The sequence below is a fragment of the Piliocolobus tephrosceles genome, chromosome 10 (assembly GCF_002776525.5).
Source record: "Piliocolobus tephrosceles isolate RC106 chromosome 10, ASM277652v3, whole genome shotgun sequence".
NCBI lineage: Eukaryota > Metazoa > Chordata > Mammalia > Primates > Cercopithecidae > Piliocolobus > Piliocolobus tephrosceles.
This window is the reverse complement of record NC_045443.1, coordinates 106260448-106278016: the sequence shown is the minus strand read 5'-3', so window position 1 is coordinate 106278016 and position 17569 is coordinate 106260448. Positions and strand designations below refer to the sequence as shown.

Genomic DNA, 17569 nt, shown 5'->3' with positions numbered 1-17569 from the left:
TATTCCAGGGATGCAAGGCTGGCTTGGTAGTCAAAAATCAATGTAATGCACCGTATTAGCAGGCTAAAGATGAAAAATCATATATCATTCAGTGTAGTACAGGTATTCATGATTAAAAAATCTCTTCAAAATAGGAATGAAGGGGAACTTCCTTGATTTTTTTTTTTAAAGAATAATCAAGTGCAGTAGTGAGAAGTAGGGGGAGGGGGAAGAGTAGTACATGGGGTTTGATCTGTAACTGACTGTAAAAAATCCATTGAGATAACTTACTACTTTCGGACCAGCCAACTTCCTCAATTTGATAAAGAGCATCTACATACACACACACAAAATCTGCAGCTGATATTATGCTTAATGATGAAAGACTGAATGCTTCCTGCCAGAAGTCAAGAACAAGGCAGAGACATTTGCTTTCACTCCTTATTCAGCACAGTGCTGGAGGTGCTAGCCAGTGCAATAAGGCAAGAAATGGGCACAAGCAACATGCAGATTGGAAAGAAAAAAATTAAAATCATTTCTATTTTCAGGTGACATGATTGTTTCTATAGGAAATCCCAAGGAATCTATAAAACACTTTGTAGAACTAATAGGTGGGTTCAACAAGGCCCCGGGATATAAGGTAAACATAGAAAAACTAGTTGTATTCCAATGTACTAGTCATGAACTCATGAACATTGTAATAAAAAATATAGTGCTATTGGTGGGGTGCAATGGCTCATGCCTGTAATCCCAGCACTTTGGAAAGCCAAGGCAGGGGGATTGCTTAGCCCGGAGTTTGAGATCAGTCTTGGCAATATAATGAGACCCCCCGTCTCTACAAAATATAATTTAAAAATTAACCAATGTGGTGGTGTGTGCCTGTAGTCCCAGCTACGGGGGAAGCTGAGGCAGAAGAATCACTTGAGCCCAGGAGTTCAAGGCTGCAGTGAGATATGATCAGGCCACTGTACTTTAGCCTGGGTGATAGAGTGAGATCCTGTCAAAAAAAAAAAAAACGAAGAAAAGAAAATTAGAAAGAAATGAAGAGACATTTAAATAGCAAATAAGAGCCAGGTACGGTGGCTCACACCTGTAATCTCAGCACTTTGGGAGGCCAAGGCAGGTGTATTGCTTGAGGTTAGAAGTTCAAGACTAGCCTGGCCAACATGGTAAAACCCCATCTCTACTAAAAATACAAAAATTAGCTGGGCATGGTGGCGGGTGCTTGTAATCTCAGCTACTCGGGAGGCTGAGGCAGGAGAATCACTTGAACCTGAGAGGCAGAGATTGCAGTGAGCTGAGATTACATCACTGCACTCCAGCCTGGGTGACAGAGCAAGACTCTGTCTCAATAATAATAATAATAATAATAATAATATTTTAAAAATAAATAAATAAATAAATAGCAAATAAGAACATGAAAAGATTTCGAACATTATTAGCCAACAGGAAAATGCAAATTAAAACCACAATGAGGTATTACTCTATACCTATCAGAATGGCTAAAGTAAAAAATAGTGGCAACACCAAATGCTGACAAAGATGCAAAGACACTGGATCCCTCATAGATTGCTGGTGGGTGGGGATGTAAAATGGGTCAACCATTCTGGGAACAGTTTGGCAGTTTCTTAAAATACCGAACATACGACTACCATATAACACAGCAATTGGACTCCTGGGAATTTTTCACAGAGAAATGAAGACGTATGTTCACACAAAAAGCTGTACATGAATGTTTATAACATTTATACCAGCTTTATTCATAATAGCTCCATCCTGTGTCCTTCAATGGGTGAATAGGTCAAACAATATGTCCTTCAATGGGTGAATATTTAAACCGTGTTGCATCTGTACCATGGAATACTACTCAGCAATAAAGGAACAAACTACTCACACATGCAACAACCTGGATGCATCTCCAGAGATTTATGCAGAGTGAAGAGTCAATTCCCCAAGGTTACATACTATATGATTCCACTTACATGACATTCTTGAAATGACAAAATTATAGAAATGTAAAACAGATGAGTGGTTGCCAGGGCTTAAGGAGGGGATGAACGGAAGGTGGAAGTGGGTGTGGCTATCAAAGAGCAACATGAGGTATCCTTGTGGTGATGGAAATATTTTCTATCTTGGCTGTATCAATGTCAATATCCAGATTACAATGTACCATAGTTTTGCAAGATGTTACCGCTGGGGGAAACTATCTCAAAGGTACTGGGGGAAACTATCTCAAAGGATCTCTCTCTCTCTCTTTTTTTTTTTTTTTTTTGGTTATTTTTCACTAAATTCTTTGTAGAGGTGAGGTTTCACTATGTTGCCCAGAGTAGTCTCAAACTTCTGAGCTCAAGCGATCCACTTGCCTTGGCCTCCCAAACTGCTAGGATAACAGGCATGAGCCACTGTACCTGGCCCACACATGATCTCTCTCTCTTTTTTTTTTTTTAATGAGACAGAGTCTCGCTGTGTCACCTAGGCTGGAATGCAGTGTCATGGTCTTGGCTCACTGCAACCTCTACCTCCTGGGTTGAAATGATTCTTGTGCCTCAGCCTCCCAAGTAGCTGGCATTACAGGCACATGCCACCACTCCCGGCCTCTTTGTATTTTTTCTTACACTTGTATGTGAATCGGCAATTATCTCAAAATTTTAATTTTAATTTAAGAAAAGGCATTTGTCTGTAGCTGGTTAATCATTCAGTACTTTTCCAGTTTCTATTTTGCAGAAAGAAGTATCCAAAGTAGTTGGAATGAAGATTTATCAATGTCGAGTGAATTTTAGTGCTTTTCAAGTTTTGTTGTCTTCTATCACTCAATTAGGAGTCTTGTCTACTGAGATTACTCTAGGGACTTCCAGTCTCATTTAATTAATAATATTATTATTTGTTAATGCTTCCACAGGGTAATTCACTGAGCTTCTAGGTTGCCCTAGCAACCTAAAACAAATGTCCCCATTTGGTATCAGAAAAAATAGAAAAACGATTTGCTAAGGAGCCTCTGGATGCTGGGCCCACAATTCTTTCCTCTTCATACATGAGCTGGCATCTATATCATGTGGAGTCTGGAATCATTCTTTTTTTTTTGAGACGGAGTCTCGCTCTGTCGCCCAGGCTGGAGTGCAGTGGCCGGATCTCAGCTCACTGCAAGCTCCGCCTCCCGGGTTTACGCCATTCTCCTGCCTCAGCCTCCCGAGTAGCTGGGACTACAGGCGCCGCCACGTCACCCGGCTAATTTTTAGTAGAGACGGGGTTTCACCGTGTTAGCCAGGATGGTCTCGATCTCCTGACCTCGTGATCCGCCCGTCTCGGCCTCCCAAAGTGCTGGGATTACAGGCTTGAGCCACCGCGCCAGGCCTGGAATCATTCTTATTTTTCCTGATCATTAAATTCCTCTCCATCTAGCACCTGTCTTAGGCCACTTTAGAAATCACCAGCTTTTGAGAGCAGGAAAAAACTCTTAAATCCAGCATCTCCCCTGGACCTGGATCCCTCCCTTTAGGGCCAGCTTGGACAGAGCCACAGTTTCTTTCAGGCCCACAAAGCAATTGCTCTAGGTTCAAGAACAATGAGATGATGGGGTTTTCTCCCAGCAGAGTTATGCAGTTTTCCTGTTTCTGGAATTAGCAGGTCTCAGCTGACCACATTTAGGGTAGGTATGGAGTGAGAGTGAAGTGGCGTTGCTTCTGGCATTGGGTGCTTCCTGTGCAAGAATTACCTCCTCAAATGCAGGGCTAAAACTAGGAACTGAAAGAGGCAGTCAGAAGATGAAGGCCTTGGGATCTTTTGTAGTATATTCCATGGCTGCTTTCTAGCGGTATCATCTGGTGGGGGGAATTCTTCTAATTTCATTATTATCATTTCATCACTTCTAATTTCTCTTTTTTTTTTTTTTTGAGGTGGAGTCTCGCTCAGTCGCCCAAACTGGAGTGCAGTGGCACGATCTCAGCTCACTGCAAGCTCTGCCTTCCCGGGTTCACACCATTCTCCTGCCTCAGCCTCCCGAGTAGCTGGGACCACAGGCGCCCGCCACCATGCTCGGCTAAATTTTTTGTATTTTTAGTAGAGATGGGGTTTCACCATGTTAGCCAGGATGGTCTCTATCTCCTGACCTCGTGATCCGCCTGCCTCGGCCTCCCAAAGTGCTGGGATTACAGGCGTGATCCACTGCGCCCAGCCCATCACTTCTAATTTCATCATTTATCTATGATCTCATGGAACCCCAATATTTTTTAATTTTTATTTTTATTTACTTCTTTTTTTTTTTTTTTTTTTCAGAGTCCTATTCTCGCCCAGGCTGGAGTGCAGTGGCTATCTAGGCTCACTGCAACCTCCACCTCCAAACTCGAGTTCAAGCAATTCTTCTGCCTCAGCCTCCTGAATAGTTGGGATTACAGGCGTGTGCCACCATGCCTGGCTAATTTTTGTATTTTTAGTAGAGACGGGGGTTTCATCATGTTGGTCAGGCTGGTCTCGAACTCCTGACCTCAAGCAATCTGCCTGCCTCAGCCTCCCAAGTGCTGGGATTACAGGTGTGAGCCGCTACTCCTGGCTGGAACCCTGTGATTTTTAAACATCAACGTGTTTTAAAACACCTGCTTTGTGCTGGGCACTGTGTTGGGTGCTGTGCCATGTCCTAATTCATTAAATCTAAACTCCTGAATATTCAAAACCACTTCCTGAAGCACTTACATGATCCCGGTGATATATAGGCAAGGAGAATACGGCTCAGAGAGGGGAAGTGACTTGCTGAATGTCACACAATGAGTAACAGGTGGAACCTGAATTTAAACCTAAACCAGCCAGAATCCAAAGTCCATGGTTTTTCTGTTCTGTCCTGCTGCCACAGAGGCAGTTTAGTGTAATGACTAACTGGCTAAGAGTGCAGGCTCTGCATTTAGATGGATGTGGGTTCTACGTGCTTCAAGCCATGTGACTTGGACAAGGAATTTAACTTCTCTGAGTCTCAGTTTCTTCACCTTTATGGGTGGGGATTAGAAATCCCTTCTGGGTTGGGTGTGGTGCTCACGCTTGTAATTCCAACACTTTGGGAGGCCAAAGTGGGAGGATATCTTGAGCCTAGGAATTTAAGACTAGCCTGGGCAACAAAACAAGACCCCATCTGTACAAAAAGTAAAAATATTAGTGAGCAAGGTGGTGTGCACCTGTAGTTTTAGCTACTCGGGAGGCTGAGGTGGAAGGATTGCTTGAGCCTGGTAGTTTGAGGCTGCAGTGAACCAGATGGAGCCACTGCTTTCAGCCTGGGCAAAAGAGTGAGACCCCATCTCAAAAAGAAAAAAAAAAAAAGAATTATTTCTGTGGCCATAGGATTGTTGAGCAATTTCAGAAGATTCTGCATGTAAAGCACTCAGATAGGGCCTAGCATGTGTAAGTGATGGATAAATGTTAGCAATAATCTGTTTCCAAAGAATAAGCCAGCTTACTCGGTGGTTTCCAGTTAGAACTCAAAGTACTTTACCAATGTTCATTTTCCCCAAAGCACTTAGAACTCACTGCTATCAATGCCCCTGTTTAATTTATTAACTAGTGAATTTAAAAAAATCAACTTTTATTGTTCAAAACTATTGAATTGTGGGCGCAGTGGCTCATGCCTGTAATCCCAACACTTTGGGAGGCCGAGGTGGGAGGATCTCTTGAGCTCAGGAGTTTGAGGCCAGCCTGGGCAACATAGCAGGACCTCATCTCTACAAAAAAATGTCAAAAATTTAACTGGGCATGGTGGCACGTGCCTGTAGTCTCAGCTACGTGGGAGGTTGAGCCCGGGTCCATGCTGCAGTGAGCCGTGGACCGCCCCACTGCACTCCAGCCTGAGCGACAGAGCAAGAGTCTGTCTCAAACAAACAAAAACAAGTGAATTGTTTTTGAGCCTCACCATATGGCAGGCACTGCAGTAGGTGTTTTATCACGTTTATCTCATTTAAATAAAGTGAGTGGCAAATCTTGCTGCAGGAAGGGTGCTGAATTCCTCTTATTAGGAGTGGCTGCTTGAAGGCAAAATAAAACCCACCCTTTCATTTTCTTGAGTCCCAGCAGTAGCAGCAACAGGGACTGTCGAGGGTTTACCACAAGCCAGGAACCCTTCTAAGCATATTACTATTATCCTGGTGCAAACGTAATCGCGGTGTTTGCCATCCCTTTTAATGGCAAAAAGTAATGCCATGATCATGGCTGCTAATATGATCTCATGGAACCCTGTGAGGGAGGGGCTGTTATTATCCCCATTTTACAGATAAAGAAACTGACCCTTAGAGAGAATTTGCTGTGATAGCTGTCTTAGTTCAGGTCGAGCTTGATTTAAATAACACACGTTTCTGAGGCCGACGCTTAAAATAAAAAAAAAACCCTGTGAATGGCAAAGATGTCTTGCTTTGGGAAGCAAGTAGCCCTACCCCTCAGTCAATTCGGTTCCCCAGGCTCTGTCTTCTCAAATCTCGGTATTTCAGAGCTTAGTATTTCAGAAAGGGATTTTGGCTATTAACAGGACAATTTCTTCATGCTAAAGATTAGGGAACTCAGGCCCAGAGAGGTAAGAGAACTATGCCAGGTCACACAGTCTGACGGCGGCAGAGCAGAGGCTCAAATTCCCGTGCTCCAACTTTCAGGCCCGGGCCGCCGAGTTATTAAGGGACTCTGGCCAGGGAAAGGAAGGGAGGAACCCTGAAGTTTCCATTCCCTCACCTGCGAAATGGGGTCAATCACGGGCCCTCTTTGATGTTACGTGGGTGTGGCCCAGCCCAGGGGCGGACACCCTGCACTAGGAATGTGACAATGGACGGTTCAGGGAGGGCTGGAACTTCGGCAGTCCTCAGGGGAGGTGGTGAGAGGGTGTGACGGAGCCTGGGCGGAGCCTCGGGGGCCAGAGGCGTGGATTCGCGAATTCGGGGCGGGGCTTGAGGTTTAAACGTTGAGATCGGGCAGTGGGCGGGGCTTGAGATCCTAGGAATAGGGTTGCAGTCCTTGGGCGGGGTTCTGGAAGACGGGGCGGGGCTTTGTGAGGCCGCTGGGCGAGTTCTGAAGCAGTGGGAGGGCAGCCGGACTTAGGGAACTAGGAGGCTGGTTTAAGGACTTGGATAGGCAGTGCGCGGGGCTCAGAGGAGCTAATGTTCCTGTATTAAGGGATTCTGGGGGAATCTTTGAGGAGCTAGGGGACGTGGCCTTGCAGAGCCTAGGGGGTCAGTGAGCGGGGCTCTAAGAACCCCGCTCCGGGGTCTAAGGAGCAGTGGGCGTGGCTCAGAGGCGCCTGTGGGCGTGGCCCTCTGGCCACTCAGATGACTGGAGAGCTGGGCGTGCGCTTGGGCACCGTCTGCATCCCTCGGCACGACCAGAGGGGGCGTAGCGAGGCGTGGAACGTGGGGTGGGAAGCGGGCTTCCCCTCCCGGAAATGGGCGTGGCGAACCGCAGCCCGGCAGCCCTGGTTGGGCCCCGCGCGGTGTGGGGGCGGGGCCTACACGCGGTGGCGGGGGCGGGGGCGGCTGCCCGCGCCCCTCCCCCGCACAGCGCTCAGTGCCAGGCGGGAGGCGGCAGCGGTTGGAGGCTTCGCCCTGCTTTGCAGCAGGGACTTCGGCGGCGGCGCCTGAGGCACCTCGGCCCGGGTGAGCGGCGCGCGCCCGACGGGGCAGCCTGTGAGCGAGTCGGGCGGGCGGACCTGTCCTCTAAGCATGTGCCTGCGCGGGCTGACAGGAGCCGGCTGGGCGAGGGGCAGGGCTGGGTGGAGAGGACAGGGCTGGGTGGGCGTGCGGGGCGCGGGTTCACGGGCTAGGGTGCAAGGGATTAGGCTGGGGGCTGCTGTCGGCGGCTCGGGGAATCGGAGTTGGGGACCGAACCAGGTGGCGTGGGAAGCGTGAAGCAGGGTCCCTGTGGGGAGGAGGCTTTCGAGGTCCGGAACGCTCCTGGCCGGGTGCGGAGCCGCGGGCCGAGGTGGGACGCGGCTGCCCAGGGAAGGCTTTTAGGGGTCAGGGATCGCCTGCTTGGGCGAGGTGCTGGGAGGGAAGGGCTGTTCCGGGTGAGGCGCAGAGCCCTGGGGCTCTAGGCCTGGGGACTGGGTTTGGGCCGCCCCAGGGAGCGAGTGGGTGGGGGCGGGCAGGGGCTGGGCTCACGTGGGGCCGGGGCGAGCTGGGCCCTGCGTCGGGAGGGGCGAGGGTGGCCGCCTGGCCTGCGGGTTTCCTGGCTTTGGGTGCGAGGCCAGCTCTGGGCCCTGTAGATCTCGGCTGGGGGTCAGGCAGGGCGGGGCAGGGCTGGAGCTGGAGTAATGTGGGTGGGGGCGGCTTGGGAAGAGGCTGAGCCTGGCCAAGGGAGCAGAGGGCTGGGACTGGCTGGGGGTTGGGAGGGGAGGAACGAAGCAGGAAGGCTGTCGTCCTAGTGAACTGGGTGATTCAGAGGTGTGTTCCCCTAATAGCGGGGCAGCTGTCGAGGGACGCAGTAAAAAGGAGCGAGGTGCAGGTGGGGCCCCGCTGCGCCGAAATGACTGAGGATGAGGTCAGACGTGGAGGGTGGGAATACAGAAACCGAGCTCTCCCGCCTGTCCCCACCGGCGCACGCTCCCCAGCTCTCCGTCTCTCAAATGATTTGAATGTGTGGGGGGAAGTGGCAGGCTGCGGTGAGAGCCGAGAAGAAAGGGGCTTCCTCTTGGAGGGAGGCGCTGGCCCTGCCATCCTTTTTTGGGAGTGTTCAAAGAATTCTGAACGCTGGAAAAGGAATCGTAGGCTTTACTGCATCACGGTTTAGAAACACATCCTATATTTGGCCGTAATGTAGGCTGCCCTTGTTTTGTGGTGTCTGAAGTGCTTGCTCTAAATGTTGCAAACGTGGGATTCAGAGTGCGAAGCAAATTGCAAGTTGTTCATTTCCCCCGGCATAGTAAGATACAAAGGCTTTTCTCTCCTATAAGACATTTGAAAAGAATCGAATGTGGTGTGCGTTTAATAAACTGGTCCTGGGTGGCGAATGTATTTACTCTCTTGGAAATAGTTACCACAAAATATTAGGCCCTCTTACCGCAGCCTTTCTGCCTGGAATTACATTCTAAAACAGTACTTGTAGGGCTCTTAGTCACTCTATATAATAATGCATCTCATTGTCCTTATCTGGCAGAACGTTATCCTGACACCAGGGCCTGCTGGAATAGACAGAAACATGATTAAGTATAAGGAGTTGCTTTGTACCGTCTGTTCAGTTGTGAAGGCAAATAGATATCTGTTTAATATTAATTCACTTTCTGCATTCCCTGTAAAACTGAAGAAATGTGCAAAATCTATTTTGGACTTGGTTCTATACATTTCAGATGATTTAAGGAAACTAATATTTTTGGTTTGGAGGTATGTTTCACAGTCATAATGTTTAGCTATGAAGCATAATAGCAAATATTGGATCTGAGAAGTCGCGTAAATAAGTAGAGAAAAAAGTGAAATAAAACTGAGAATTGTGTTGTACCTTAGGTCTTGAAGTGCAGTGTTTTGTGGTGGAGGGTAGTCATGTGTACTGAGGATCGAACAAAGATTTGGTATAAACATCAGGAACACACATTTTTGACAAATATAGAACCTATCTTATCCATATTTATTTTGATTATTTGTGAAAGTTACATTAAAGCCTGATGAATTTTAATAGATACATACCGATGAAACATCACTGCACGCAATATTGAATTTTTCGTGATCCTTTGTTACTTTGCCTGCAGATTGTGCTAATCAGCATTTATGTTTGTTTATGTATAGTTTAGGATTAGATTCAGTGTCAGTGAATAGCATTTTTTAAAACACTGTTGGGTTTTTTGATAAAAGTTTTATGTTTAACTTACTGTCACTTCTGGGATCCTCTCCAGCCGTGAGAAGGAGAGTCACTCTAATGCCTATGAGATGGAGTGTTCAAAAGGATAAATATCAATTCTTAGTTATATAAGTGGGTATGTCGACGAGTCTCTTCTTTATGATGGCAAAATATTAATTTCTCATGTTGATTTGTCACAAACTGGTACTTTAGAAACATACTATTAGTTGGGCTGTTTTACCTTTGACCTCTTTTCCAGGGGTGGAGCAATAATAAATTTGAGAGCTGCTTGCATTTTCAAGGTACAAATCCATGTGATAAAACCTCTTAAGCTTGTTTGCCATTTATGACTTCTCTGTGTTATCGTCTCCTTGAATTATGAAAACTCTTTCCTGACACTTGAATGCCTTTTTAAATTTAAGATACCTTTTCTGTATTAAAACATAGAATTCTTCATGAATATTTCAGTATGACCTAGTACCTAGAATGTTAAGTAATAGAATCTCTCTGGGTTTTCTTTGCCCTAGTTCAGATCCTTTAAAGTGAGTGAACAAGATTCTGTACTCCTTTCTGAGCACTTTGTATTTCTAGAGTGCAGAATGGAACTTTTTTTGTTTTATAACAGCTTCATTGAGACGTACCATACAGTTTACCCATTTAAAGTGTACAGTTCTGTGGTTTTTGGTATATTCACAGAGTTGTGGCTGTCACCACAATCAATTTTAGAACATTTTCATCACCCCCAAAAAGAAACCCCATACCCCTTAGAAGTCCTCCCTCACCAGTTCCTTCCCTCCCCAGCCCTGGATCTACTTTCTCTATGGATTTGCCTATTTTGGACGTTTCATGTAAATGGAATCACACAATATGTAGTCTTTTGTTGCTTGCCCTTATTTAGCATATTTTCAAGGTTTATATATGTGGTAGTATTGTATAGTATTTCATTCTTTTTTTTAATGGTCAAATAATATTCCATTGTATGAATATGCTGTGTTTTGTTTATCTATTCATCAGCTGATGAACATTTGGGTGTTTTCCCTTTTTGGCTATTATAAATAATGCTGTGAACATATATTTTCTTTTTTTTTTCTTTTTTTTTTTTTTTTTTGAGACGGAGTCTCACTCTGTCGCCCAGGCTGGAGTGCATTGGCCGCATCTCAGCTTACTGCATGCTCCGCCTCCCGGGTTTACGCCATTCTCCTGCCTCAGCCTCCCAAGTAGCTGGGACTACAGGCGCCCACCACCTGGCCCAGCTAGTTTTTTGTATGTTTTAGTAGAGACGGGGTTTCACCGTGTTAGCCAGGATGATCTCGATCTTCTGACCTCATGATCCGCCCATCTCGGCCTCCCAAAGTGCTGGGATTACAGGCTTGAGCCACCGTGCCCGGCCCGAACATATATTTTCATTTCTCCTGAGTATTTACCTAGGAATGTAATCGAAGGGTTGTATGGTAACTCTGTATTTAACTATTGGAGGAATGGCCAGAATTCTCCAAAGCAGCTGCACCATTTGACAGTATTCACCAAGAGTGTGTGAAGGTTCTAAATTCTCCACATTCTTGCCAACACTTGTTACTCTCTGACTTTTTGATTCTAGCCATCTATGTTTTGCTCGTGGCTAATGATGTTGAGTGTCTTTTCATGTGATTGGTGAGCATTTGTATATGTAATCTTTGGAGAAATGTCTATTCAAATGCCCGTTTTTTTAATGGGTTGTCTTTTTATTGGTGTTATAACAGTTCATGTATTCTAGATTCAAGTGCCTTATCAGCTGTATGATTTGCAAAAATTTTCTTGCATTCTGACATGTCTTTCATTTTCTTGATGGTGTCCCTTTTTAGAAACAAACATTTTAAATTTTTATGATTTCCAATTTATGCATAGTAGAGTCTTACTAGTTAGAAATTAGACCTTAAACCACACCCTCATCAATATTTTGGTTATGTAAATTTAAACCCAAAAATGTGAAAGGACTGGGGAAAGGTTTGAATTAATTTATTTTAAGATATGCCATAGATCAAAAAGGATTCATAGGGAACATGCCATTCACCTGTTTAAATCCTCTGGCGACCTCACCTTTACCCACAGAATAAAGTTCAGACTTCTTAATGAGGTGTGGAGTAAGGTGGGCGCTGATTTCAGCCTGCTTTATGTCTCACTATTCCCTTTCCCATGTCTTCATCTCCAGTGTCACTCCCTGAAACATCCTAGCTTTCAAATCTTGTGATGAACTTATTACTTCATCCCCTTTCTACTTCTAGAATGCCACTTGTCCTTTGCTACATGGATCATGAGGTTTTTCCTCCATGAAAACTTCCTCATCTCACAGGCAGACATTCGTCCCTGCCCTCATGTATTGTACATTCATCAGGACTGTTTGCTACAAAGAACTGGACCTGAATTTGAGCTTATAGTCTGAAAGGTGCCTTTCCATACGAGGCAGAATGCAATAGAGCAATTCACACAGAAGGCAGACTGAGATTCTCTTGTTCACGGCTTGGTCCTTAGTGCCTACTGGATATTTGCTGAATGATTATTTATTGAAGTTAACTGGAAAGATCCTGAGGTCAGTGGGTTTCTCTGATTATCATGAATGTCTTTATTGCCTATATTAAAATAACATGAATGGGGTAACTCCCTTTTGCCTTTTTGGCATCCAGCTCTTACCAAAAAGTGCTCAGATGTAAAACTGAGTGTTTAAAACATTTCCCCAAGGGCAGAACATTCTTGTCCAGGTTCTTTCCCCCTGATGAACATTAATGACTGGCGCACAGTCTTCTCAGTAGGGTAGATGGCCAGCGAATACGATTTAGTCACACCAAATGCATACAGGCCAACCCTGATAGTATTTGGTCAGTCAGTACTGTAACTGCCCCATCACACTCATGAGAATGGTTGTAAATTGGATTTTAAGGGTGTGTACTTTCTTTTCATTCTTCTTCTTCTTTTTTTTTTTTAATGTTTTGTAGAGCTGGTGTCTCACTATGTTACACAGGCTGGTCTTGAACTCCTGGGGTCAAGCAAGGCTCCTACCTTAGCCTCTGAAAGTGCTGGGATTATAGGCGTGATACACCATGCCCAGCCTCTTCCTTCTTTCGTTCATGCTCTCCTCTCTTGGGGTGTCTGACTCAAATTAGTGTTCTTTAGTTATATTTTATGTTCTTCTGTTCATTTTAAAAATACTTTAATTAAAAATATTTCATGCTGGGCGCGGTGGCTCACGCCTGTAATCCCAGTACTTTGGGAGGCCGAGGTGGACAGATCACAAGGTCAGGGGTTTGAGATCAGCCTGGCCAACATGGCTAACCTGTCTCTACTGAAAATACAAAAATTAGCCAAGTGTGGTGGCATGCACCTGTAGTCCCAGCTACTCAGGAGGCTGAGACAGGAGAATTGCTTGAAACCTGGGAGGCAGAGGCTGCAGTGAGCCTAGACTGCGCCATTGCACTCCAGCCTGGGCGACAGAGTTGCGCTCCAGCCTGAGTGACAGAGCAAGATTCTGTCTCAAAAAAAAAAAAAAAAAAATTCACTTAGCACCTTTCTGAGAATTAGGAGAAACCAGTTGGCCATTTCAGGATACCTTTTCTTTTTTTGTGTTCACTAAAGCTTGAATTGTGGCAAGGAAGTACAGAAGAAAAAGAAAAATGTCAACTTTTTTTGTCTAATTAGGGACAGTGAGCTATGGGTACCTTCTGTAGTTCTCGTTCTAAGAGAGTTTTGTATTTAGGGGAACTGAGGCCGTGAGGGTGCAGGTCTTTAGGGCCAGATTGAGCTGGGCTTCACTATTGGCTCTGCTTCTTGCTAGCTGTGACTTTGCCAGTTCCCTCACCTCCCTGAGCTTTGCTTTCCTCCTCTGTAGTGTGGAGATGTAAAAGGTTTACCTTGCAGGGTCATTGGCAAGATTAAGCAAGGAAAATTGTATGAAGTCTCTAATACAGAATAGGTACTGAATACATTCCTGTTCCCTCTCTTGACTCTTAAATGTCTGTTAATGAATGGAACTGCAGAGAAGCAAGTAGAGTAAGTTTAATACATTTTACATCTGACATTAAGCTATTAAGGGTATGGATTCCCACTCCTACCTGAGGATTTTAGACTTTGAATCAAAGTTGAGTCACTGAAGAGGGCAAAAAATGTCTAATTTTAGGATGGGAAGGCGGTCTTAAAAACACCTTCAGTGTTTTTACATCTGTCTGAATTGGAAATGTCTATTCAGACAGTCTTCTCTATTCAGGTCTGTGTATTCAGTCTATCTGTCTGCCTGTCTATCTGTCCATTTTAAGGAAAGTTCCTGGCAAAAGATGGGTTTTTTTTAGGATTTGAAGGAGATTGCACTGCAGTGCTTGAATTACTCTTCTGGTTACAGTGTGGTAAAGTGTAAAATTCTGTGTGGGAAAAGAGCCTCTGTAGTTTTATGGGATGTTAAATTAGGCCTGTCATTTAGATCTTACATTAATAACAAAAACACAGTTCCTCCCATTTGCTGCAGTAATGAGTAATTAATATAATGCAAAGGTCAGAGTGAGAGAGACTGAAATATAAATGGAAGTAGGAAGGCCTATACTTTGTATGTGGAAGGCAGTTATATTTTTTCCCCTTTGGTCAGGCAATGGTCTAAATTTCCTTTTTAAAATTTGTGAATAATGGATTATATTTGGCACCAGTATCTCACCATCTTTTAAAGGATATATTATTTTAGGGAAATTTGGGAGATTATTGCTCAGGTACAGAGGTCCTCATTCTTGACTGCCCTGTGATGATCATCTGTGGACCTTTATGAATCCAGCTGCTTGGGTGTGAGTTCCCTGGTGACTCTGAATCACAGCCAGAGCAGGAAGCACTGTGGGCTGGTCTATTCCTCATTTTCCAGATGAGTGGACTTTGGTGGCAGGAGCTTGACAGATTTGCCCAAGATCAGGAACTTAACTGCCCCTTCCTTTCTCCCCCTACCCCACCTCCAGCTCATTCCGTGTGTAGTATGAATTAATTTTTATAGTCAGTCATGTGAGTTTATAGTATAGTGTGGATTTTTTATTTAACAATGTGAACCTGACATGGCTTTCCGTTTTTAGTCTTTGACCCAGGGCAACAGTTCCATTCTCTTAACCTTTCGCCATGGTCTTTTGCCAGATCTGCAAACCGAGCCTATTCGCAGGGTTTTCTTCGGTTAATCACTACAGTTGGTATCTCGTACCTGTGTTGTTGTTGCTTTTTCCCACATATTCACGTTGTGCATGTATTAAACTATGAAGTGTGGTCCAGGTTTTTAGGAGGATTTTTAGATGTATTTTTAGGAAACTTGAAAATACATGATATCTCTTGGATAAACCTTTGGTAAACTTGATTCCTATTTTTAATGTAAAGCTCCTTGACAGTATTTTATTGATCTTTTTAAATTTCCTCAATCTTATAATCTGAGCACTAGTAAGCAGTGGTTTTAAAGATTTGTCTTGTATTTGGAAGACCGATTATTATTGCAAAAGTGCCGTTGCATTGCATCTTGCCAGAAAAATTGGCATTAGTAAGCCGTCTGTATTTGAAAACACCAAGTTTAGATAGGAACAACACAGGCCCAGTACTGGAACTGTTAATATATAGATTGTAACAGACATAATGAAAACCACTTAGGATTAGCAAAAGTTGATTATTGTTTCACAATGTGGTCGTTCTGTCTTTGGGAAACCAAGATAGACTGCAAGTTTGGTCACATGGTGGTTTGGTGTAAGAGTCTTCCTTGCTCCATTGTGAACTGGGTGTGTGTCCCCATGTCTCAATAACTGCTGAGGCCTTCATTCTAGATGAACAAAGCTATAGATTTTTCATGAGAGACCATAGTAGACACACATGGGAAAGGAAGTGTTAGGAGAGTGAAACCGTCAGGGTGTATTTTCCACTCTTGACATCATAGGGGTGTGTGACAAAATTCACAAGCTCCCCTTCCTTTCGACAAATGTTTAATCACCATTATTTGCTTACTTCACAGGAAAGATACTTAAATTCCTTTTCGTAATGGTCAAGCATTCTTTCCTAGTTAAAGATTCTAATTCCTTTCATTCTTAGGAACTTAAAGAATTGACTGATTTATTAATAGAAAAACTCAAATGCGGCTAGAGTGGGGACTGAGGAACACATGTGAACGTGCGCTGTCATCTCTGTTAAGCAGAGGGATTTATTAGGAAACTAGTCCCTTTAGAAGCTAGATTGTAAATTAATTTTGTGGTTAGTAGTATCTTTAGCTTAACATTGTCATCCTAGTTTTCCTTGGCAAGCAAGAGAGAGGCTGGAGCCAATGAGGACTGGCCACAGTTCTTTGGGGGTGTTATTTAATAAGATGCACGTTGTCTGTTTTAGAAATAGAGTAACTGTCCTTTAGGCTCTCTCTTCTGTGGGCCACTGTTGCTTTATAGTGCTACCACAGGACAAGGTAAGTTGGAAGTCTTATTTTTCTCCCTAAGACTGCTAGTTTGATCTTTTTATGCATTATGACAATGTCTAGAGTGCAGTGGACTGAATTACTTTATCAAGTGGAACAAATAACATATCATACCTTCAAAGGATGGTTATGAACCGTGTATTTCTCTGAAAGTGAATGAGCAAGAACGCAGATGAAATTTCTGTTTTGGAGGCAGGCAGTGTGTACATTTGGTCTCCAACTCAAGACTGAGTTGTGTTCCAGAGTCTAACTCAGTTATTTGTAACTCAGATCTACTACTAGTAGTTTCTATCTATTGTTTTGATTCAGCATTGTAAGTGGTGGGTACGTTCCCAGGCTAGACTGAAGGAATCTGTTGAATTCACAGCAGTTTTTGAAATTGTTTATGGTGATAGTGGAATTCTGGATCTTGGGAGCTGGTAGTCATGTGAAAGAGAAGAAAGGACTCATGCCCCATGCCCCAAGAGCCTCCCTGTGCAGGCTGTGTGGTTGGTGTCCAGAGGCCTCATGCCACTGCAGCCCTCCAGGTCTGTGCTGGCCCTCCTTGTTCTTCATCCTCCTTCATCTCTCTCTTAATTTGAAGCTTCTACTCCCCTGGTTATGCTCACTTCCTTTAAATCATGGTAGCAAAGCACATGGTTCAAATTAATTTCCCTACTAGACTACCGCTGTTATTCAGGATTGGGATGACTACAGGCTTTATTCATGTCATTTCACTCATGTTCTTTAACCCTTTTAGAGGTGTACAATGTTAATATTTTTAAAGAGGAGGTTCCTTACTGATAAACAGATTGTCTCTTTGGAATATTTGCGTTCAGTCATTGCAGCAAGGTTTCAAGGGGAAAGTTGAGCAGAGGCATGTGAAGTCAGGCAGAGCCCATGTAAGGAGGCTAGTCCTGATACCTGGAATCAGGAAGAAACCATGCCTGCTTTAGAAAGGTTCTTCCTGTTACTCCAAAACAGTGACTCTGCTAAATTTTTTTTCAAAATACTTATGAACCTTTTTTTTTCCTTTTCCGTTTGGGAACTTCACAGTTTGAAAGGGTCTTAGGTTTTGGCAACGTGGCTTGGTTTCTGTGACCTTTGGGAAGTTGATCAGGGCATGGTAGTGATTGTAAATTTCATGTCTATTTTTCTATTCTTTTATAAACTTACTAAAAAGCCACTTTTTTCATCAAACAGTGGGAAATTATTGACCTCTCCATTCTGTTAGTGCCTCTGTGAAGGGTTTGAACTACCTGGTTTCAAAGAACTCTTCTCATTCAAACATTTTATGCAAAATATATTAGGGACTTGATTTTTCTGGTGTCATTTTAAAAATTCGTATTCACAAAGTCTGTTATGGCAAGCTTAGTGTTTTGATTTACTTTTAAATTA

General features: G+C 44.1%; 1 protein-coding gene across 1 annotated transcript in view; it reads left to right on the top strand.

Moving 5' to 3' along the window:
- Positions 1-7438: 7438 nt before the first annotated feature.
- CORO1C (coronin 1C) overlaps positions 7439-17569 on the top strand; it is an 87395-nt gene continuing 77264 nt past the window's right edge. The window contains exon 1 of the mRNA XM_023198195.2: positions 7439-7586. The gene's annotated coding sequence lies outside the window, so the exon portion shown is untranslated. The remainder of the gene's footprint in view (positions 7587-17569) is intronic.